The following is a 7,942-nucleotide window of genomic DNA, read 5'->3' as shown; positions in this document are numbered from 1 at the left end:
AGGTATCTTGTTGCCAGAACAACCTTTGAATGGGAAACAATGTAAAAGCTGGAGGAAATACAAACAAGTAGCCAGTTGAAGGCATTGTAGAGAATCCAAAGTAGGCTGGCTTTGAATGACTGAGTTCTCAACAGAAAGGAAACATATCGCTGTGAAAGTGACACTCGGTGATGCTGTACCCCTTTAGGGATTTGCAGATTCCTAAACTTCCTGGGATGGGAGGCCAGGAAGTCCGGAAGGATGAGCAGAGATTTTGGCTGTTTTATAGTGCTAGGGAGACAAAAGTAGGAGAAAATATCCTGCTAAAGTGAAGGGGATTTAAAAATAATCTAGATTTAGAGTTGAGAACCCAGAAAGTCTATCTTCTAGGAATAAGGGCAAGTCAGAAATAAACTAAACCTCACAAAATTTAAAGCCCAGTCTCAAAGCATCTCAACTCCTACTAAGAAATAGATGATCTGTCCTATTCAAATTGCCTACCTGGAAAAAATATCACCATCCAGAGCATTTAAACCTTTATACTCTACATCTGCAATGCAATTGGAAAATACATTCTAAGAGAGGAAAAATGTACAAAATTCCAGAATCATGAAGTGCTGAAATTTAGGATATACAACATAAAAATATCCATGATTAATACCCTTAAGACAATGAGATAATAAAACATTCTTATTCCAAAATAAAATAAAATAAAAGACTAGAGAAAAATAGCAAGAACAAATTAGATAAATGCAAAGCGAATAGTATGATGGTAGATTTATATTCAAATATATCAGTAGTTTTATTTTATATAAACAAAATTAATTAAAAGACAAATGTCAGATAGAATAAAAAATAAATATGCTGTAATATGTAGTTATTAAGTGAAGCACCATAAAACAAACAAACAAACAAAAAACCAGAAAACCCCCCCCAAAGGGCAGAAGGCACACTATTCCAATAAAAAGACAGTGGAAATTAAGGCAAAAACTGTTCCTAAATTTAATGATTAAAAGATTCACTAGAAAAATAATCTATATATTTCTATATATTTATATTCTAAATTTATATACAGATAATAATATAGGATCAATATAGAAAAGCAAAAATTGGAAGTACTGTAAGGTGAAGTAGGATATTCCAAAATCATATTTGGAGATTAAATGCAGTTCTCTAACTGATCAAATGAGGAGACAAGAAATTAATATAACAACAAAAGGTATGAAACCAACAGTTAACAAATCAACATATTTAGAAGACAGAATTTCAAACTGCCAAATATGCATATTTCCATAAAGCAGGTCTCAATGCATTTTATTTTATTTATTATTATTATTATTATTTTTTTTTTTGGAGAAGGATCTTTTATTTAGTCATTTTTGTTTATAACTGGAACTCTGGGACTTCAAAATTAACGTCCTTGCCCGTGAGCTCCTTACAGACACCAGAAAAAGTTTCAACCGTGTGCTCCACGTTGTTCTGCTGCGCTTCCTCCAGATGCACCTTGACGAGCCGGCTGCCGTCTAGCTTCGCGCGGATCCTCTTGCCCGCAATTTCACTCGGGAAAACCGAGTCCCCCAGGATGGCGTCGTGTGCGCGGTCGGCGTGCGGCCCCTCGGAAGCTGCTGCTTATTCTTCGTACGGCTTTTTCACGTTGGCTTGGGCAGAATTCACCTCTGAGCGATGACCACCACATGCTTCCCACTGAACTTTTTCTCCAACTCGTGAACCAGCCGGACTTGGATTTTCTGAAAGGACTTCAGTTGAGGAACTGGAACGAAGATTATAATAGCTTTCCGACCCCCATCAACTCCAATTTCCTTGGCTGCTGTGATGTTCAGCTCCTGTAGCTGGGCCTTGAGGTCCGAGTTCATCTCCAGCTCCAACAGAGCCTGGGAGATGCCGGACTCGAACTCGTTTGGCTTCTTGCCATTGGGCTTCACGATTTTGGTGTTTGAACTGAACATGTACTTTCCCTTGGTGAGTGCCGCCTGAGAAGAGCTCAATACATTTTAAAGAACTGAACTTAGAGTATGCTCTCTGACTACAGTGTAATCAAGGTTGATTTTATTAACAAAAGATATAACTGGGAAAATCCTGAATGTCTAGAAATTAACCATTGTGCCCCTAAACTATCCATGAGTCAGAGAAAACATGAGGGAAATGAAGAAATATTATGAATTGAATAATGAAAATAGTATATTGAAACCCATGGAATGCAGCCAAAGCCTGCTTAGAGGGAAATATATAGCCATAAATGCATACATAGGAAAAAAGGCTGAATATCAATAATCATGATTGGTAACCATCCCAAGAGATTATAAAAATCACAAGAACTAAAAACAAAGAAAGTAGTGATAAAGAAATAATGACAATATGAACATAAATTAATAATATAAGAGACAAATTGAAAAAATCAACATATCCAGGAGTTGATCTCTTGGAAAAAGTAATAGTACTGATAACCTCCCAAGATTGGTAAAGGGAGGAAAAAAAGAAGTTACCAATGTACCAACACCAGGATTAAAAATAAAATAATAATAAAAAAAAAAGAAGCCACATCATCAGAAATGCTAATTATATAAAGAATTATCAATCCTAATAATATAAGTAGTATGATATTTTTAAATGTATATGAAAGTTAAACTCCTGAAAAACAACTTGTTAAACTGGATACAAAATGTAATATAATTACTTATAGTATCATCTTTATTAATAGATCTGAATCTGTAATTTAAAACCCTCCTGCAAAAACAAAACAAAACAAAACAAAAAAAACCCGAAAACAAACAAACAAAGCTCTAGGCCTAGATATATTTAACCTTAAAGGAAGACATAAAAACAATCTCACACAAACTTAAGGGGATGAATAGATGGAATACTATCCATCTCATAAATATATATGTTTAGAGACTAGCATAAACTTTTTACTAAAACCTGACAAGGACATTACAAGAAAGGAAAATTAAAAACCTATCTATGAACATAGAGAAAAAAATCTCAAACTCAATGCCAGCATATAATGTTAGATTTATTTTAGAAATCTTAAATTTGTTCAACATTCAAGAAAAATCAACCAGTTAAATTTATTCCATTAACCAAATAAAGGAGAAAAGTCATCTCATTATTTCAAAAGATGCAGAAAAGCATTTGATGAAATTCCACAGTGATTCATGATAAAAACCTTAGCAATCTATGAACAGAAATGCACTTTATTAAACTAAAAGAGGCTTTGACAAAACGTACGATATTGTGAATATTGAATTGTATACTAAATTTAACATAATCCATGATAGATTCAGTAACTTCACTTCTAATAATAATAATAATATATATATATATCTGCACAGTACATAAGTAAGTGTACCAAAAACATGTAAAAGAATGTTCATCAAAAGACTTTATAATGGCTTTTAACCTGAAAACACACAAATGTCTATCTGCAATATAACAGAAAAATAAATTGTGATGTTTCAAACAATAACATTTTGTACAACAATAAAAACTAGCAAATTCCTGCTCCATGTGAAAATGTGGAAGAATCTCACAAATATGATATTGAGCAAAAGAAGCCAGGCACAGAGTACAAGTAATTCCATCTGTATGAAGTTTGAAAACAGGGGAACTATCTATGGTGCTGGAAGTCAGAATAATCGGTTTGTTTGCAGAGAGTCATCACTAGGAAGTAGCATAAGAGTGACTTCAGGCCTCCTGGCAATTTTTATTTCTTGATCTATATATCCACTCCATCAAATGTATTTTTATGATTTGTTCACTTCCCTGAATGTATATTGCTATGGACTGAACTGTTTGCCTCAAACTTATATGTTGGAACTCTAACTCCTAATGTGATTTTATTTGGACATGTGGCCTTTGGAAAATAACTGGGTTAATTGAGGTCATGAGAGTGGGACCCTCAGGATGGGATTAGTATCCTCATTAGAAGAGACACCGGAGAGCATGCTCTCTCTCTCTCTCTCACTCTCTCTCTCTCTCTCTCTGCCACGTGAGGACACAGTGAAATGACCATCTGAATGCCAGGAAGAGAGCCTTCTTCAGAACCTGATCATGCTGGTACCCTCAGAATCCTAGCCTCCAGAACGATGAGAAAATAAATTCTGTTGTTTAAGGCACCCAGTTTATGCTAGTTTGTTATGGCAGCCTGAGCTAAGACAAATATTTTACTTCTGTAAAAAGTTTACTTATAGGAGAAAGTAGAAATGTATTTTGACAGGTTTTAGGAGTGACAGAAAGGTATAGATATTGGCAAGTGGAGACAATATCATAGAAGAAGTGACACTTTGAATAGTTCTTCTTTATTGATTTGAGAGAGAGAGGAAGAGGGAAAGAGAGACAGAAACATTGATGAGAGAGATCATTGATTGGCCACCTCCTGCATGCTCCCTATTGGGGATTGGACCCACAACATGGGCATGTGCCCTGAATGGGAATCAAACTGGTGACCTCTTGGTACATGGGTCGATGCTCAACCACTGAGCCACACCAGCTGGGCCTTTGAATAGTTCTTGAAGAAAGAACACCAAATGTCAGCAGTGGAGAGTGAGTTTGATGTGTTAGAAAGCAGTGATGGTACAGGGCTAGGGATGCCAGCTTGAAAACTTGAATTTGATATGCATGAAAATATAAAATTATTAAAGTTTATTATGGGTTCATACGAGTAATCCATGAAGGAAGGCTGCATACACACTGGGGACAAGAAATTCTTACGGAACACTGCTATAATAGTTTAAACACACTAGATTTGTAATGTTGCTTATGCTGAGTTTAATGTGTATAAACAACCATTGGTTTATGTCCTGTGTAGGTCTTTGGTGTTTTAGAAATCACTTTGTGCCCTGGCCACTTTGGCTCAGTGGTTAGAGCGTTGGCCTGAGGTCCAGAGAGACCTGGGTTCGGTTCCCGCTAGGGGCACATACCTCGGTTGCAGTTTGTCCCGGCCCTGGTTGGGTTGTGCGGGTGGCAGCCACTCAATGTGTCCCTTTTGCATCTCTCTCTCTCTCTCTCTCTCTCTCTCTCTCTCTCTCTCTCTCCCTGTCACTCTATCTGAACAAAAAAAATGGAAAAATGTCCTCGGGTGAGGATAAAAAAAAAAAAAAGAAATCATTTTGCACCCTGACTTTATGTTTTTTTTTAATTTTTCAAAATTACTTTATAATAGTCTTATCTCCTTTATATAGTGGACTTTTTTTGATAATTAAGAAATTTAACCAATGTCCACAAGGCCATAGCTAATGAACACTAGCTGCAAATACCATTGCGAGTAGCAACTAGGTCATTTTTGATGTGGTCATCTATCATGAAGATTTAATCATTGTAAATGTTGCCATTGTCACTCATGTGTGTGGAAGCAGACAACAAAAGAAAAACCAGAACAATGAGCTATAAAAGGATGGATTTTTCCCCAGAGCAAATAAATTTAGGGACATGAGGATTTATATCTAATTTCTGTCAAAAATTCATGCAGGTGTGTCCTGGCCGGTTTGGCTCAGCAGTTGGAGCGTCGGTCTATGAACCAGAGAGTCCCAGGTTCAATTTCCACTAGAGGCATGTACCAAAAAAAAAAAAAATACATGCAGGTGAAATGTTGATTTGATTTGGCTAAGTTAGTGGTATGCTGATTTCTGAAAGTGTTTCTGTGGTTGTCACAGTGGTGATGGTCATTGATGCAAAGGTGCCAACAGGCAAAGTTAGAGGACATGTGATTTCTTTAGTGACAAGACTATGATAACTTATGAAGAATGCTCCAAAGCAGGAAGAAGATAGAAATCTTCTGGTAGGGAGGTATTGCTTTACTGACTCTCAAGTTCTCCACGTGAGAATACACAATAGCCAGTGCATTTGTCTTATCAGAGTAAGGACCCATCACCTTCTTTAAGGAGCCAACTCTAAGTCTTTCTATGAATGGGTAGAAAATTGAAACAAATCTTTGTGTTCATGTATAACAACAGTCTCAGCATACTCCTGAGAAAATACTATAGGATGAATTGAATCAAAGATCAGTTGTAGGTATTGAATCGATGAGACCATCTTAAGGAGGATTTGGCTTCAGACCTGAAGTCCTGTCTGCACTGCAACCACGAATTATGTACAACATGTCAATTACAGCCAGTTGACCTCATGACTAAGTCTGTCCCATTATATCAGATTCACCTGCCTATATGGTCAGGAAAATGATTGTCACAGAGAAGGCACTCAATGAAATATTTGTTAAATAACTGAACAAGTGTGGTAGAAGGATCATGGAATATGTCTTCCTGGGAAGGAAACTGAAAGCTTTGAGTTCACAGATGGTTTTATGTCTTTTTTCAGTGAAAGACCATTATTTTGCATAGGTAAAAATAATATATTATCCAAAAATTATCTATCATTTTCTTTTTGTGGCTCATTGCTAACAATTTCAGATAAATTGCCACCTGATTGATGATGGTGTTCTTAAAACATCAAACAGATTATATTTTACAAGAGTCATTGATCTGATTAAAGGGAATTCAAAATAACATTTGAGAAATACAAATAATTCCAATCAATATTTTTAAAATTGGATGCTAATTAGTTTAATAAGTATAATGTATCCATAATAATGGAGTTATGGAAGCAAGAATGAACAAAAGATAGCCTTGAAAAAATATGAAACTGTGTTAAGAAAGTGCCCAATAATTCTAAGGAAGAAACAAAGGAGGAAGGATCAGGACACAGAATAATGAATATTTCAAAAAAAAAAATATATATATATATGCATGTACAATCACATATACACATATAAATCATGCATATATATAAGCACATATTTTTGTATGAAATACTAAACTAGAGTAATAATACCATTGTTGTCACTGAAGTTGATTAGATTATAATTATAATTAAATGGATGACTAAATCTTGTTTATAAGAAACATCTAATTTGTAGCATTTGATGTTGAAAAAGTATTTTTGAACACGTGTGTGAGTCCACAGCCTACCTAAAGGAAGGTGTGCCTTACACTTTCCTATTTTCCTTTTGAAAACATGTTTTTATTTATTTTAAAGAGAGAAGAAGGGAGGAGAGAGAGAAATATCAGTGTGAGAGCAAAGCATCCATCAGCTACCTCCTGCACGCCCCCTGCTGGGGATGGAGCCTGAAACCCAGGCATGTGCCCTGACTGGGAATTGAACCAGTGACCTCTCAGTGCCTGGGAGGAATCTCAACCAACTGAGCCACACCAGCCTGGACAATTTTCCTATTTTAAATAAGAGGACTGATCCAGTGGCAGAGTCAAGGATGAATAACGGCACTGTTTTACACCAGTACTTTAAAATACATTTGATGTGCTTTTATCCTCCTACTCTCTCAGGAGAGTGAAAAAGCAGTGTGATGCATTCAACTGTTTTTGTACAAGAACTTATACATAAAGTAGAAGTTAAATCAACCTTGAGAGAGAATAATATTTATATATTAGAATTTTAAATAGTCACATGAATGCATAACCAAATATGATTACCTTACAGTTTCAGTCAATAGTATTCAAAGAGTTCAGAGAAATAAAGGTATAACTCCATGATCAGGGACTCTAAAGATGAACAGAGGCATGGGACCAGTATGTAACTCCATGTGCTATGCACACCCAGAAAGCACACTAGAGGTAGAATAAGGAGTCGGTAAACAAGGATGAGTTCAGCATCCTTGTGACAGCAATGTTAAAGCCAGTGCCCAAAATCTTAATATTTGCAGAAAAGTGTTCAGGGACAAATGGCTTTGAGTAGCAAATTTTAGGGTAAGAAAATGAATCAGCCCACTCTTTTTGGGAAATGTACTGTTATGACAAAAAGAAGGAAAAAATCTAAATTATCTAATTCCTTTTTGTTTTATTGTGCTTTTTCAAAGAAGCAGTTTTTCTTTCTACCAAAGAAAGTGTGGTTTATATATGTACAAGAACTAAATGAGGAGAGTCACACAAATGTGAAG

At 35.7% G+C, this 7,942-nt stretch overlaps 1 pseudogene; it reads right to left on the bottom strand.

Moving 5' to 3' along the window:
- Window positions 1-1,362: 1,362 nt before the first annotated feature.
- Window positions 1,363-1,946, bottom strand: LOC118621760 (annotated as a pseudogene).
- Between the last annotated feature and the right edge of the window lie 5,996 nt (window positions 1,947-7,942).

This window comes from Molossus molossus, unplaced genomic scaffold (assembly GCF_014108415.1).
Source record: "Molossus molossus isolate mMolMol1 unplaced genomic scaffold, mMolMol1.p scaffold_m16_p_8, whole genome shotgun sequence".
Classification (NCBI taxonomy): domain Eukaryota; kingdom Metazoa; phylum Chordata; class Mammalia; order Chiroptera; family Molossidae; genus Molossus; species Molossus molossus.
The sequence above is the reverse complement of the archived record's forward strand: the minus strand, read 5'-3'. Positions and strand labels throughout refer to the sequence as shown.